Source organism: Trachemys scripta, chromosome 1, assembly GCF_013100865.1.
Source record: "Trachemys scripta elegans isolate TJP31775 chromosome 1, CAS_Tse_1.0, whole genome shotgun sequence".
Classification (NCBI taxonomy): domain Eukaryota; kingdom Metazoa; phylum Chordata; order Testudines; family Emydidae; genus Trachemys; species Trachemys scripta.
The window spans coordinates 57,364,789-57,381,884 of record NC_048298.1 but is presented as its reverse complement, the minus strand read 5'-3'; the positions used below and the strand labels follow the sequence as shown (position 1 = coordinate 57,381,884).

Here is a 17,096-nt window from a genome sequence, read left to right as displayed (position 1 = left end):
CAGGAACAGGGACTGCAGGGGAGTCCTCCCAGCATACAGCCCCTAATACCCTCTCCCTACACCCTGAGCAATGACCTCTGTACACCCTTATCTATTCCCTTGCCCGCACACAGCCCCTAGCTACCACCCTTTCTGCACCCTCAGCTACCCCCTGTCTTCACACAGCCCCAGGTACCCCTCCCTGCACCCTAAGTTGTTTTCAAACTTTTTGAGCTGAGGCCCCCACCTTTGAGTTATAATTTTTAGGGTTACCATACGTCCATATTCTCCCAGACGTGTCCGGCTTTTTAGTTCTTAAATCTCCATCCGGGAGGAATTTTTAAATATCTAAAAACGTCCGGAAAAATACAGACGTATGGTAACCCTAAGGCCAAAGTCCCGGGGCTGGCGGCACTTCCTGGGGCAGCTCCCGGCGCCCGCCCGCCGGCAGGAGCCTGCAGTGTTGGCAGCTCCTAGGCACAGCGGCGGAGGGGGTCTCCGCATGCTGCACCGGCTCCCTCCTGCCCAATCAGAGCTGCGGGGGCAGGGCTTGAAGGCGCCGGCAGCGGGCAGAGAGCCTCTGCCCCCACCCCGACCCAACCTTAGGAGCCAGAGGGACCTGCCGGATGCTTCCCAGGAGCTGCCACAGGTAAGCACCGCCGGGACTCCCCACCTTGTCCCCCGGCAGGTACCTCTGGCTCTTAGAGTCAGGTCGGATTGGGTCAGGGGGGACGGAGGGCTCTCTGCACACTGCCAGCACATGCAAGCCCCGCTCCGCAGCTCCGGCAGCTCCCATTGACACTTTTTCTGGCCAATCGGAGCCACGGAGCTCGCGCATGTGGCGGGCGCAGCATATGGAGACCCCTCGGCTGCCCCTGATCCTAGGAGCCAGAGGGACCTGCAGCAGGAGGGGAGAGTAGGCGAGCGGGGTGGGGTGAAGAGGTGAGTGGTGAGCAGCTGGGGTTGAGTAGGTGAGGGGTGAGTAGGTGAGTGGGGTGTGTGTGTGAAAAGGTCAGCGGCGGGCAGCAGGAGTTAAGGCGAGCGGCGAGGGAGCCAGCGGTGGGTGGATAGGGGTGAGGAGGCAAGAAGCAGCGAGCCAGCAGCAGGTGGGGGTTCTCGAGATGGACATGGGGGTTTCTGGCAGGAGAGTGAGGAGGTGAGTGGCAGGTGGGAGGAGGCGAGTGCAGGGTCGGGGACTGAGGAGGGACGCAGAAAACCAGCGGCAGGCCAGGGGGTGAGGAGGGGTGCGGTGGCAGGGCCAAGCGGGGAGGGGACGGGACCTGGGACAGAGTGGGGGCAGAGCATGGGAGGAGCAGGAGTGGACTGTGGGCTGGGCCGATACCCCCTGTGGAGTGTCCTCTTTTTTGAATGTTCAAATACGGTAACCCTAAATTTTTGATTACACTCTCCTCCTCCCACCAACCCAAGCAGGCTGGGTGGCTGCTGAGGTGTGTTGGGGGTGGAGGTGGCACTCCCTCCCTGGATCCCACCATGCGGAGGTGGCTCGACCCCACTGGCCTCTGCTCCCCCTTAGAAGTCAAACTACGTCTATGACCAAGGCCCCTGCCCCGAGGACCTCCCCTTACCCCCCGCTGGGCCCTGGAGTTTGTATAGCATGTCGAGGGGGAGCCTCAGAGAGAAAAAGGTTGAGAACCCCTTCACTAGATTATGATACCGCTGGCCTTGGACTCAAAACCTCCTTTGACTGGCACTGTGATGTGTGGGTGGTAGAGAGAAGTGAATTGAGATTTTGAGATTGGGTGGGATGTTAACATTGCCTTTACTTGATTGTTAATGGCTGTGTTGTTCTGAAATTCACTTCAGCATCCTTAAAGATAAGTTAGCAAGGTTTGTGGGTGTGAATTTATTATTTGTTAAGCACTAACACTATTCTCAGCACTGTACAGCACATGTAGGAGAGATGGTCCCTAGCCCCAGGAGTTTACAATCTAAACTGAGATATCTAATCTACATAGCTTACAGCCTTGTGGTTGTGGGAGGCAGTCTCAGTTTTTTCCAGACAAATTTGGATTTGATTAAGGTAGATAGTAAAAAAATAAAATAAAATGTAGATGGACACTACACTAAGAGCTAGGGTTTCATTTTGATATGTTTTAAACATTCAAGTCTAGTGATGCTGCAGAATATTTGGAAATTGAAATAATGACTTTGTTTATAGACAGGTGCCTGATTCACCCCATAGTCATAAAGAGGTAGGGTGCAATTTCTATCCACTGTGCCTACAAGGGAAACTGTACTGGCAAAGCACCCACTCCCAGAGAACTATAGTTGGCTGTAGGTTCCACCAGGAGAGGGCAGCTTTATTTTGATGTCAGGGATCCATAGAAGCCCTAATGACGGGCCTGAATGTAGCCAGGCCAACACCTTTTCTTCCCATCCCAGCTTCTCCTAATTTCTGGATTGTGCCAGTCTCTTCCAAGCCACCCAGTGGAAAAAGGGTTTTAGGCAGCTTGAGCTACTGACTCATAGTAAGATTATGACCATGGCCTGCAGGGTGGCAGAAGTCAGAAAGTCAATGAATGTGATGCTGGATTGACCTAAAGTAAGAAGCAAATCCACCTTAGACCCATGTAAAATAAACTTCCTGTCTTCACTTTCAAGGCTCTGTACCCTTTAGTTCCACCCTTTCTCTCTTCTTGTATCACTTCTGCTTACTCCCAATGAAAATGTCAATACTACACTAACCTGGAACAAAGAATCACCAATCCCTCAAAGGAAACAAAATTACAAACACATTTTAACAAGTCCCTCTCTCTTTAGGTCAAGAAACAGTTCTTCAGGGCTATTTCTTGGCAGGAAAATACACAGTCAATTTTTCTCCCCAGAAGCATCAAAATAAATAGTTCAAGTAGGTGGGGAAATAAGCAGGGGGATTCCCTTATGATAGGGTCAAAGGAGCAGTCACCCTTGGTCCAGAGTTTAACCAAATACATTTTTTCCCCTTCTCTGTAGGGTTCAGCTAAACAATTCAGGTCCATCCTTTCGGGAAAACAAATATGAAGAGTCCCCTTCTCAGGGGGGTGACAGAAATAAACACACACAGTTAATGAAGCTAATAGGGATCAACTAAAGAATTCAAATTCTCCTCTGTAGCAGTGGCAATAACTAAAAGACCAACAATCTCAGCCACATGGCTCCAGAAAACACAGTCCTCTCTGCTTAGACTGGAAGAATAATCACCTCCTTGCTTGCAGGAGCCCTTAACTCTTATGGGACTAGTATTACTACGGAGCCCCAACGGAAGAGCCATCCTTCAAAGTCTGACAGCAGATGTGATCACTGTGAGGAGTGAAAGGCAGAGAATCTCTTTGCTCATCCCATACTGAAGGGATTTAACCTCTTCAGTGTCGTGCAAGGCACACACACATCCCATCACACTCCCACTCACTCTTCATTTCCTTCACCCAAGCCTCTATCTCTCATCTTCATGCTTGCTCCATGCTGCCCCCTATGTGCGGAACCACCTCCCTTTCCTTGTACATCATGGCCCAAATCCTTTCCAATGCACAAAGCCTGACTACATTAACTTTGCACAGGGATGTTCCACAGGAACCATCTAGTGGAAATATTCCACTACTATTACTGTATCCTGTGTACTTTAATAGCATCCTATTTGGGGGACGGTAGTGGCCAGTAGATCTGATTACTCCAGCGTCTTCATGCCCCAAACCTCTCTGGGCTACTGTGGACGGATCACCCAGACAGAGCACAGCTCTGTGCAAAAAGACTCTTTGTGGCATTCCCTAGAGCCCACCACGATTGCTTACAATGCCTTTTAGGTAAGACGAGAAGAACACAACAACCATACTCTCCTTATTCAAATATTTCATTAATACATACTTCTTATGTGAAAACATTCAATGGTCGTCCATCAGTGGGGGGGTCAGAGAAAGAAAGGAACAATAAAAATACCTGCACTGCTTCAAGACTGGACTCCAGTCTCCGGATATCTAGTTTGTAATGTGTCTCAACTTTACTGTATGTTCAGCTCAAGTTAGGGTGACCAGATGAGATGAAGAAAATATCAGGACACCGGAGGGGGGAGGGAGGGAGCAAAAAAAAAAAAAGCTGAGTGCTGCCGGCTGAGCAGGAAAAAAAAAAAAAACGAGTCCTGCCGGCGGAGCACTGCCGGGGGAGCAAAATATCGGGACAAATTGCGTCCCGACCTAAGATCAGTCGGGACGCAGGACAAACAGCTAAAAATCAGGACGGTCCCGATTTTATCGGGACGTCTGATCACCCTAGCTCAAGTGGTACAGAACTGTGCTTTGAAGCTTGAAGGCTGGGGTTCATCCCCTCTGGGACACTACTTAAAAATACAGTGCATAAATTCTAGAATACAGTATATTATTGCATGATTATAGAATGACTGCTCTTAATTTACTAATGCAGTAATATTCCAAGGCAACCTAAGTCCCTAGTAATACAGAGGAAATGCGTAGGCAGTAGTTATATGGTTTGTACAAAACCAGGGCTGGTTCCTTGGAAAGGGGTTGAGAGTGAAAATAATATTTTCTAAACCTCTTTTTTGACTCTTTTTTAAAAATTGTATTTGTGGATTCAAGCTTTCAAAATGTTTAAAAATATAACATATTGTGTGTTCTGGGTATGTTATATGGCTTCTTCCTGAAATTATACCTCTAATAACAGCCTTTCTTAATCACTCATCACTTTTATTATCCTTTTTTCTTTCCATCTACAACTCTCCCATTCTCCTGTATTATCTTAATCTGCTGTCACTTTTGTGAGAGCTAGTTTCCCACCCCCCCAATCCTGTCTTCCCTCAATCAGTTCTCTTCTCTCCCCTTTACATTCTTTGTTTCCCTCCCCACACCTTGTATTTTCTGCTTTCCTTTTCTTCATTCTATACTCACATATTCAAAGTGTCAAGAGAGAGCATTTAGATGATATCCTTGATGCTGGAGCACAGAAAGAATGAGGAAAGAGAAATCAAATCAACTAGGATATAATTGTTCTCTGTTGACTACACTGTTTGTTGGCACTTAAGAGTCTTCAGTTCTTTTTAGAGTCACTTTGCCTACTCCTCCATAATAATAAACATAGTAATAGTAAATAATGATATCACTCATATCTTTATCTTATCTGATGACCTCAAAGCTTTTTACAAAGGTGGGTAGCTATTATACACCCCATTGTGTAGATAGGAAACTCTAGTATGGAAAGGTTAAATGATTTGCCCAAAGTCACATAGTGAATCAAACAGAGCCAGGGATAAAACCCAGGTCTTCTAACTTTTAGTCCAGCACTCTATGTACTAGACCAATGTATACTGCCTCTACATTTGCAATTTTTAAAATGTTTTTAGGATACAATGAGCAACGTATAAATATGGATATACAAATGTAGTTATAATATTGCAATGGATTAGCTAGTAAGTATACATCACAGTGCCCTAGCAGATGAAATCAGATCTTCTAAGGTGCATGTTATAGACTAGGGCTGTCAATTAATTGCAGTTAACTCAAGCAATTAACTCAAAACAAATTAACTTGATTTTAAAAATTAACTGTGATTAATCGCAGTTTTAATCGCACTGTTAACAATAATAGAATACCAATAGAAATTTATTATAAATATTTTGGATGTTTTTCTACATTTTGAAATATATTGATTGCAATTACAACATAAAATACAAAGTGTTCATATCTTGTTATTTTTTATTACAAACATTTGCACTGTTAAAAAAGATAAACAAAAAAATAATATTTTTCAATTCACCTCACGCAAGTACTGTAGTGCAATCTCTTTATCATCAAAGTGCAACTTACAAATGTAGATTTTTTTTGTTACATAACTGCACTCAAAAACAAAAGAATGTAAAACTTTAGAACCTACAAGTCCACTCAGTCCTACTTCTCGTTCAGCCAATCGCTAAGACAAACAAATTTGTTTATATTTATGGGAGATGATGATTCCTGCTTCTTATTTACAATGTCACCTGAAAATGATAGCAGGCATTCACATGGCACTTTTGTAGCCAGCATTGCAAGCTATTTACGTGCCAAATGCTAAACATTTGTATGCCCTTTCATGCTTCAGCCACCATTCCTGATGACATGCTTCCATGTTGATGACGTTCATTAAAAAAATAATGTATTAATTACATTTGTGACTGAACTCCTTGGGAAAGAATTGTATGTCTCCTGCTCTGTGGTTTTACCTACATTCTGCCATATATTTCATATTATGGCAATCTCAGATAACGACCCAGCACATGTTGTTTGATTTAAGAGCACTTTCACTGAAGATTTGACAACAAAACGCAAAGAAGATACCAATGTGAGATTTCTAAAGATCAGGGCCGGCTCCAGGGTTTTTGCCACCCCAAGCGGAAAAAAAAAAAAAAAAAGCCGCGATCACGATCGTGATCTGCAGCAGCAATTCAGCGGAAGGTCCTTCGCTCCAAGTGGGAGTGAGGGACCGTCTGCCGAATTGCCGCCTAATAGCTGGACGTGCCGCCCCTCTCCACAGTGACTGCCCCAAGCACCTGCTTGGCAAGCTGGTACCTGGAGCCGGCCCTGCTAAAGATAGCTACAGCACTTGACCCAAGGTTTAAGAATATGAAGTGCCTTCCAAAATCTGAGAGGGACGAGTTGTGGAACATGCTTTCAGAAGTCTTCAAAGAGCAGCACTCAGAGGCAGAAACTGCAGAACCCGAACCACCAAAAAAGAAAATCAATTTTCTGTTGGTGGCATCTGACTCAGATGATGAAAATAAACGTGCCTCAGTCCGCAATGCTCTGGATCATTATTGAGCAGAACCCATCATTAGCATGGAAGCATGTATTCTGGAATGGTGGGCGAAGCATGAAGGGGTATACAAACATAAGCACGGATTTCCCCTCTGCCCGGTGGGTGCTCGACCTCCCCCCCCCCGTGCCTGGCCCCACCCTTGCCCCGCCTCTTCCTGCTCCTGCACCACCCTTTCCCCACCCCCATTCCACCCCTTCCCCCAAGTCCCTGCCCCCGCCCCGCTTCTTCCCCTAAGCGCGCCGCGTCCCCACTCCTCCCCCTCCTTCCCGGAAAGTCATAAGCGCTGCCAAACAACTGTTAGGTGGCAGGAAACGCTGGGAGGGAGGGGAAGGAGTGGGGGTGCGGCGCACTCGGGGGGGGGAGAAGGAGGCGAGGAGGGGGGAGTTTGGTTTTTCCCCAGGGGTGTTCCAGCACTGGAGCACCCACGGAGTCAGCGCTTATGTATACAAATGTTTATCATATCTGGCATGTAAATACCTTGCAACATAATTACCTTGCAATGTAAATTTTGCACAAGGAAAATATAGCTGAAGGATAAATATAACTTACTATAAAATACGTTATTCAGTATACAACTGATTTCATCCAATAAGAATGTTAGTTGGAAGAACGAATGGCTTTGAAAGCAGTATTCAGACTTCAGTAATTATGAGATAACAACCTACTTAACTAGGGTTCGGTAACATTGAAATGAAGGATCCCAATTTAGACACCTAATTTAGATTTGACAAGATAATTATTGGGCAGTGTGCTAAAGAAACAATGTATTGCTCTGAATAAATATGTCTCTAATAAACTATGTTCTGCTTATGCATCTGTGATAGGATTCCTAAATGTAAAAAAATAACCAGTCAGTAAATCATAAAATTCCCTTATTAAAGTTAAATACATATTTTGTACCCTTCCTGTAAAGAATTGTTCAGGCTTCTATAGACGTGATTAGCAATTTGGCAACAAAAATTTTGCCTAATTTGCCAACAAATAGGTACACCTCTACCCCGATATAATGCAACCCAATATAACACGAATTCAGATATAATGCGATAAAGCGGCGCTCCGGGGGGGTGGGGCAAGTTCGATATAACGTGGTTTCACCTATAACTCGGTAAGATTTTTTGGCTCCCGAGGACAGCGTTATATCGGGGTAGAGGTGTATAAAGAAATTTAAAATTTCATACAGCGTCACTGAAATACATGTCCATTGATAAGAACAATATTAATTAAGTGGGACAGCTAGACAAACAAAATTTCTGCACACTATGGCACATTTTATCCAGAGATACAGGTTGTTTAAATAGTTAAACAAGAATGTCTTCTTACATTAACAATGATCAGTGCAAGCATATTAGTAACAAGTACTATTAATAGTTTAGTTTAAATAAATAAAATAAAAAGAACAGGCAAGTTTTTTTATCCCATTATGACACAAATTACTATAAAATATTTCTGAAGTATAAAAGCACTGGTCAGTGCTAGTGTAGTTAATGACCTGGTTGTATTTTTTTTTTTTTTTTACCACGGCCGTCGATTAATCACAGTTAACTCAAAAAAATTAATCACAGCTTTAATCACACTGTTAAACAATAGAATACTAATTGAAATTTATTAAATATTTTGGATGTTTTTCTACCGTTTCATATATATTGTATTCTGTGTTATAATTGAAATCAAAATGTATATTATTTTTATTACAAATATTTGCAGTGTAAAAATGATAAACAAAAGTAATAGTATCAATTCACCTCATACAAGTACTATAACGCAATCTCTTTGTCATGAAAGTGCAACTTACAAATGTAGATTTTTTTTGTCACATAACTACACTCAAAAACAAAACAATGTAAAACTTCGGAGCCTACAAGTCTACTCAGTCCTACTTAATGTTCAGCCAATCACTAAGACAAACAAGTTTGTTCACATTTACAGGAATTAATGCTTCCTGCTTCTTGTTTATAATATCACCTGAAACTAAGAATAGGCACTGTTATAACCGGAGTCACAAGATACTTACGTGCCAGATATGCTAAATATTTGTATGCCTCTTCCTGAGGACATGCTTCCAGGCTGCTGATGCTCATTAAAAAAATGTTAACTAAATTTGTGACTGAACACCTGGGGGGAGAATTATATGTCCCCTGCTCTGTTTTACCCACATTCTGCCATATATTTCATGTTATAGCCATCTCATATGATGACCCAGCACATTATTCATTTTAAGAACATACGAGCGGCCATATTGGGTCAGATCAAAGGTCCATTTAGCTCAGTATCCTGTCTTCCAACAGTGGCCAATGCCAGGTGCCCCTGCAAATGGACGCTTCTGGCAAACAGAGGCTAGGAACACCATCCCTGCCCATGCTCGCTAATAGCCATTGATGGATCTATCTTCCATGAACTTACCTAGTTCTTTTTTGAACCCTATTATAGTGTTGGCCATCACAACATCCACTGTCAAGGAGTTCTAGAGGTTGACTGTGTGTTGTGTGAAAAAATACTTCCTTTTGTTTGTTTTAAACCTGCTGCCAATTAATTTCATTTGGTGACCCCTCATTCTTGTGTTATGAGAAGGAGTAAATAACACTTCCTTATTTACTTTCTCCACACCAGTCAAGATTTTATAGATCTCAATCATATCACCCCTTAATCATACCTTTTCCAAGTTGAAAAGTCCAAGGCTTATTAATCTCTCCTCATACGGAAGCCATTCCATACTCCCTAATCATTTTTGTTGCCCTTTTCTGAAACTTTTCCAATTCCAATATATATTTTTGAGATGGGGCCACCACATTTACACGCAGTATTGAAGATGTGGGCATACCATGGATTTATATATGCGCAATATGATATTTTCTGTCTTATTATCAATCCCTTTCTTAATGATTCCCAACATTCTGTTTGCTTTTTTGACTGTCGGTGCACATTGAGTGGATGTTTTCAGAGAACTATCCACAATGACTCCAAGATCTTTTTCTTGAGTGGCAACAGCTAATTTATACCCCATCATTTTATATGTATAGTTGGGATTATGTTTTCCAATGTGCATTTCTTTGCATTTATCAACATTGAATTTCATCTGCCATTTTGTTGCCCAGTCACCAAGTTTTGAGAGATCCTTTTGTAGCTCTTCACAGTCTGCCTGGTTAAAGTTAAGTTTTGAATCACCTCACTGTTTACTCCTTTTTCCCAATCATTTATGAATAAGTTGAATAGGACTGGTCCCAATACAGACCCCTTGGTGACACCACTATTTAACTCTCTCCATTCTGAAAACCTGACATTTATTCCTACCCTTTGTTCATAGGGTAGGAATCATAGAATATCAAGGTTGGAAGGTACCTCAGGAGGTCCAACCCCCTGCTCAAAGCAGGACCAATCCCTGGACAGATTTTTGCCCCAGATCCCTAAGTGGCACCCTCAAGGATTGAACTCACAACCCTGGATTTAGCAGGCCAATGCTCAAACCACTGAGCTATCCCTCCCCCCTATCTTTGACTATCTTTAACCAGTTACCAATCCATGAGAGGTCCTTCCCTCTTATCCTATGACTGCTTACTTTGATAAGAGCCTTTAGTGAGGGACCTTGTCAATGGCTTTCTGAAAATCTAAGTACATTATGTCCACTGGATCCCCCTTGTCCACATGCTTGTTGACCCCCTCAAAGAATTCTAGTAGATTGGTGAGGCATGATTTCCCTTTACAAAACACATTGACTCTTCCCCAACAAATTATGTTCATCTATGTGTCTGACAATTTTGTTCTTTACTATAGTTTCAACCCAGTTTACCTGGTACTGAAGTCAGGCTTACCGACTTGTAATTGCCAGGATCACCTCTGGAACCCTTTTTAAAATTGGTGTTAAATTAGCTATCCTCCAGTGATTTGGTACAGAAGCTGATTTAAATGATAGGTTACAGACTACAGTTAGAACACTTTCACTGCAGATTTGACAAAACGCAAAGAAGCTACCAATGTGATATTTCTAAAGACAGCTACAACACTCAACCCAAGGTTTAAGAATCTGAAGTGCCTTCCAGAATCTGAGAGGGATGAGGTGTGGAGCATGCTTTCAGAAGTCTTAAAAGAGCAACACTCTGATGGGGAAACTGCAAAACCAGAACCACCAAAAAAGAAAATCAACCTTCTGCTGATGGCATCTGACTCAGTTGATAAAAATGAACATGCGTCAGTCCGCACTGCTTTGGATCGTTATCAAGCAGAACCCGTGATCAGCATGGATGCATGTCCTCTGGAATGGTGATTGAAGCATGAAGGGACATATGAATCTTTAGCGCATCTGGCACATAAATATCTTGCCACACTGGCTACAACAGTGCTATGCGAATGCCTGTTCTCACTTTCAGGTGATACTGTAAACAAGAAGCGGGCAGCATTGTTTCCTGCAAATGTAAACCAACTTGTTTGTCTGAGCGACTGGCTGAACAAGAAATAGGACTGAGTGGACTTGGAGGCTCTAAAATTTTACATTATTTTAGTTTTGAATGCAGTTTTTTGTACATAATTTTACATTTGTAAGTTCAACTTTCATGATAAAGAGATTGAACTACAGTACTTGTATTAGGTAAAATGAAAAATACTATTTCTTTTGTTTTTTACAGTGCAAACATTTGTAATAAAAAATAAATATAAAGTGAGCACTGTATACTTTGAATTCTGTATTGTAATTGAAATCAATATATTTGAAAATGTAGAAAATATCCAAAAATATTTTAAAATAGTATTCCATTATTGTTTAATGGTGCAGTTAATCGCACAATTAATCACGATTTTTAAATCACTTGACAGCCCTATTTTTTACCAAATATTATTTTCAAGATTTTTTTAAACATTATAATAATAACTGACTGAAAGCTTCAATTTGGAAGAACACTTTTTTTTTTAATCACAAGGATAATTTAGGGTAAGGATTAGAGTTACGCATAGAATGGATTTTTTTGGTTTGGGGACTGACACCCCCCCAATCAAAAAAAAAAGATCTAGTTTGATTCACCAAAATCATTTTCCTTTTTTTTTATTTTTTTATTGAACAACTTTAAACAATTTCACTTTGAATGGACTGAAACATTTCAAGTTGATTCTAAATGAAATTTTTTGGAGGGAGGGGTTTGATTCATTTTGAGTCAACCAAAATGTTTTAGCCAACTCAACACAATTTTTTAAAAAAATTTTATTTTGATTTGGCAGTTTTCAGGTGTTTTTCATGCTTTTGTGTGATTTAAAAAACTGGCCATTTTTTAATTCAAAATGTCATTTTAAAATGAAATGTGTCAAAATGAAAAAGCTAAAACAATGTTCTGATTTAAAAAAAAACTTTTTTTCTTGGCTGAAATTCTTTGTTGAATTCAACTCAATTTTACAAATAGTTTTGGATCATGGGAAACGTATTTGTTGATGAAAAAGCTATTCATCATAAATTTTTTGCCCAGATGTAGTCGGGATCCTGCAACTGGATTCACATGGGTGGATTCTTGTGTGTGCACAAAGCCCCATTGCAGTCAAACATCCCTATGGACCAATTGCAGGATCTAGCCCTTAGTAATTTTTACAGTTGCTTTTTACATAGCATTCCTATAACTCAATATATTTTCAAGTTCTAGGACAAATATACATTGTATAACTAGAGACGTCTCTTTTATTTTTTCAAATTGCATTAAGTTTGAGACTCATGTTAGTCACTTGTTCATTAATTTTTCTCTTATGCATATTAAAATTGTATCAGTATTAGCATCGTAACTGATCGATGTTTTACAAAATAGCAAAGCCAAGGGCTGAAGAACAACTTTGTGCTGGAATGACTCATGATTCATCAATAAGCACAACCTTGCAATGGCATACAAGTAGCTAATGTAGCTACCTAAACAATAAAATAAGATAAAGCTGAAAACAACTAAAAAGCCTATTATTGAAAAATTGATCTTCTATTCTACACTAGCTAACCTGAGAAGATTAAGGTCTAGGAAATCCCTACAACTAATAATATTTCCCCCAGGATGAAACTCACCCACTTTGACTTTTACCTTTCACCCGCTGATGTTTGTCATGCCTCTTTTAAGATTATATTTCCACATTAGCCTAACAGGGGGGAGGAATAGCTCAGTGGTTTGAGCATTGGCCTGCTAAACCCAGGGTTGTAAATTCAATCCTTGAGGGGGGGCCACTTGGGGATCTGGGGCAAAATCAGTGTTTGGTCCTGCTAGTGAAGGCAGGGGGCTGGACTCAATGACCTTTCAAGGTCCCTTCCACTTCCATGAGATGGGATATCTCCATTAATTATAACTGTAACCCCTGAAGGCTATGATAAGAAAACAGAAGGGGAAATGTAAAGGTGTATTTTGAAGGATAAATATGGGTGGAACAAACACAGATACTGAGTATTCTGGTAGAGCAACATTTTTATGATAAAGGAAATGACTTCTAACTGGGGGCAGTCCTGACAACTATTGCTTTTATTGTGGAAAACAGACAAGATAAAATCACTAAGATAAAAGCTCAATACTACATTAAATAAACTACCACTAACTCCTCATACAGTTATTACTCCATACTAAGTTACACACTTAAGAGAAATATCTAACAGAAAAAGCCATCCTCAACTCTCTTCTGATGAAACTGATACTTATCAGTTTCTATCCCTCAAAGTTAATTCATAAATTAATTTTAATGGTTAGAGAAACTGAATCTATTCAGCATTCTTTATCAAAAAGAATATCAGAAATCTTCAGTATTAAAGAACTTTAATATGCAATCTAGAACTAAAGGAGAGGGGAGACGGTTCTCTTTTTTAAAAAATTATGTATCTTATTAATATTCCCAAATATAACTAACTTAAACATAAACCATTTTCCTTCCTTTATTGGCCCTCTCTTGTAATTTCTTTCTACTTTTTCTATCTGTCCAAAATATTTGCCTTTAAGCATGACCTTCATATGGTTCAACTCTCTTTAGACCTGGGCTGGTATGTTGCTAGGCTTATCTGCTGTGCCGTTGAGTTTACAGCCCCACTCCTGCAAAGGAAGCTGTGTGCACCTATTTCATTATTATTTGATAAGTAGCTTGAGCTACAGCAATACAAAGAATTACTATTGAGACCAATGAAACATATAAGGAAGGCTCCACAAGCCAGTGACCTCAGTTTGTTCAGATGTTTTAACCACAAAGGCTTTCAACAATCATCTCAGTAAGATTCCTACTTCACCAATGGCCACGTGATGCACTCTGCATGTCTGAACTGTCCCTGCCTTAGATGTGAAAATTCAGGGGGACTCATTCCTATGTTGATATTGTGCCTGGGACAGAGACTGAGGAGATAATGTGCCTTCTAGATTGTGCCTGGGACAGAGACTGAGGAGATAATGTGCCTTCTAGATACTAGGACTGCCAGGGGACAGTTAAACCTAGCATGGGTTAGCGGCGGGCAGCTTCTTGGCCTGCTTTAAACTTGGGCTTCAGCTGAAACATTATATGGGCCATTCCAGCAGCCAAAAATAGCTGAGGCATGGCAGTGCCTCACTGATGCCCCGTGTACCAGGGCACCCTGCAACAGAATCAGAGTGGTAGTGCAGGGCTAATTATGCTCCTCCTGCTAAGGAAGCCCCTTAAATTGGAAACATTCCCTGAAGGAACTTTAGGACATTTTGCACCCGTTATATCTGGAAGTATGCTGAAGTATATGAAGTAGCTGCAGTAACAAAATGAACTCCCCCATGTCTACTTCTCCCTTTATACACTGCCAGTGACACCGTTGGATCAATAAATATCAACCACCATAACCAACACCAGAATGATTGTAGTAGTAATCAGAGCAATATAATACACAGAGCTGCAGAGTCGGGAGCCTTATTCTGGCCGAATTTCCCCACAGCTCAGAGAGGGCTGCGTGGACAGGATCTCTATTTCCTTCAGTCCCACCTCTCATAACAATAAGTTAATCAGGGTTTTTTTTAGAAGTTCCCACGTTTCCCTCTGGAGCGCTCCCCTGTGTGCAAGTGCCTTTGTAGAGTGTGAGCTAGAGTCGGGCAGTCTCCGGGCGGGAGGCAGCACAGCCACCCCCAGGTAGCCCTTGCCAGGCTTATGCTGAGTGAACTCAGCACTGTAGGGCTGCGTTTCACGCGACCCCAGCTTCCCCTGAACGAACCAACTGGGCGATGCCAGGCGGCCGAGCCCACCTCCCCTCCCAGGCGGATCCGGTTCCGGTCCTCATCCTTCATTCCTCTCCAGCTGCCTTCCACCGCCTCCGCGCCGTTTCCTATTGGCCACCGCGCCGGGGGGGTGGGAGGAGAAGCAGCAGCAGCAAAACACGCGCTGAGCATCGCCAGCCGCCGCCCCTGGCCCAGCTCCGTCTGGCCGCTGCACCCCACGGCTCTGTCCCTGGGCAGGCTCAAGGGCCAGTCGCTGAAGGGCGCTGACAACGGGACGGGCGACGCCAGCCCAACGCTGGCCCGTGGTCTGCCCAGTAGCACGCCCCGCCTAGGGCAGCTCCAGCGCGGGGGAGGAGAAAGGGGCCGGGCTGTGTGAGGCACGGAGGCTAAGGAGGCACTCGGGATGCTACCGCCGCCTCCCCTGCTGCAGCGCAGACACAAAGGCGTGAGCCAAGCGCGCTCACCTCCTCTCCCCTGCAGCGCTGCCAAGCAGCGGATCCCACCGCAGGTAGCTACCCACAGTAACCGGCAATCCCGGGAATGGCCCCGGCCTCGTGGCCAGAGAAACATCCCCCGAGGGATGGAGCAGTCCCGCCTACAGCGCGCCATGGTGCGGGGCAGCGCAGCGGGGGCGGCTTCTGCGCTTCTCTTCGCCGCTCAGGAGACTGGGGTGGGGCTGCCGGGTGCCCAACCACCGCCACAGGGACACTTCAGCTTGCGGGGATGGGAGCGAGCACTGGGCACGACCCAAGGGCAGCCGCTCCTTGTGTGCTGCGGCAGCGGCTAGGAGTGCGGCTCTGGGGTGGGGGTGGCGGACCTGCAGCTCACAAACAATCCGAGAGCAGCAGCAGCTGTAGTGGTGCCGTGTGGTTGTGTGTGCTTGAGTATATCACGTGCTAGGGTACCCGCCCCTTGCCCACAATCCAAGGGCAGCAGCAATTGTGGTAGTGCCCGTTTGTGTGTGTGTGAGTGAGTGACTAAGGCTGTGCTGGGGTACCTGCCCCTTGCCCACAACCCAAAGGCAGCAGCTCGTGTCTGGGGTGTGTGTCAGTGGCAATGAGCGAGGCTGCTGGGGCATCCTCTCCTCGCACACAAGCCAATGGCAGCCGCTGTTTCTGCAGGGTGTGTGTCAGTATGTGAGACCACTGGGCCGCCTGCAGCCCCCCCCCCCCCACACACACACACACACTCCAACGGCGGCAGCAGCAGCGCTTGAGAGCGTGTCTGAGAGCGACCCCTGCGCAGCACGCAGCCTGCCCGCTACCCACCGCGGGCAGCAGCTGGTACACACAATGGGCACGAGCACTAGCCCTGGCGCCAGCCCCCTTCGCTCCCCGGGCCCTCCCAGGCAGGGGCCACGGTAAGCGGCCTCCTCCTCCTCCTCCCTCCTGAGGGGTCGGTTACGTTACCTGGTCTCTAGCTTGGGCTGGGTGGGCTGGATCTAATCCCGGCGCCGTTGCCGGCTCCTCTCACTGCCACTGGGTGAGTGGATTTATTTATTTATTTATTCCCCATGACGTGTCCCCAGCAGCAGGAGGAGGGAGCCTTGTGTTTGTCTGGGCCAGGCGGCTGCCCCTGCTGCTCCCGGACCTGCTGCCGTTCCCGGCCCGCAGTACAAGGCGTCGGTTTCCTGGGGAATGGTGACAAAGGGGCAGCCGCTGCGGCGACTATAGCAGCTGCCAGGTGGCTGGGCGGAGGCTGCTGCCGGAGCCGCCTCCTGGGCTACCCAACCGGGCTCCTGACCCTGCCTGATGGAAGGGGGGTTGGGGGGGAGGCGAGGAGACCGAGAAGGGGGGGGGGGAATGGGTGTCAGACCAGAGGGGCAGTAGTGGCAGGGGAGCGGGTGTCATACAAGAGGAGCAGTAGTGGGGATGGGAGCGGGTGTCAAACCAGAGGGGCAGTAGTGGAAGGGGAGCGGGTGTCAGACCAGAGGGGTAATAGTGGGAGGAGAGTGGGGGTCAGACCAGAGGGGTAGTAGCTGGTGGGGAGCGGGTATCATACTAAAGGGGTAGTAGCAGGAGGGGAGCAGGTGTCAGACTAGGGGGGCAGTAGTGGGATGGGAGCGGGTGTCAGACCAGAGGGGTAGTAGTGGGAGGGGAGCGGGTGTCGGGCTAGAAGGGTAGTAGTCGTGGGCAGCCTCCTCAACTTCCTAGATTCCCAGACCCA

General features: G+C 44.8%; 1 protein-coding gene across 1 annotated transcript in view; it reads right to left on the bottom strand.

Moving 5' to 3' along the window:
- Positions 1-16,582, bottom strand: part of SLC16A7 (solute carrier family 16 member 7) — a 136,202-nt gene extending 119,620 nt beyond the window's left edge. The window contains exon 1 of the mRNA XM_034770236.1: positions 16,340-16,582. The gene's annotated coding sequence lies outside the window, so the exon portion shown is untranslated. The remainder of the gene's footprint in view (positions 1-16,339) is intronic.
- Between the last annotated feature and the right edge of the window lie 514 nt (positions 16,583-17,096).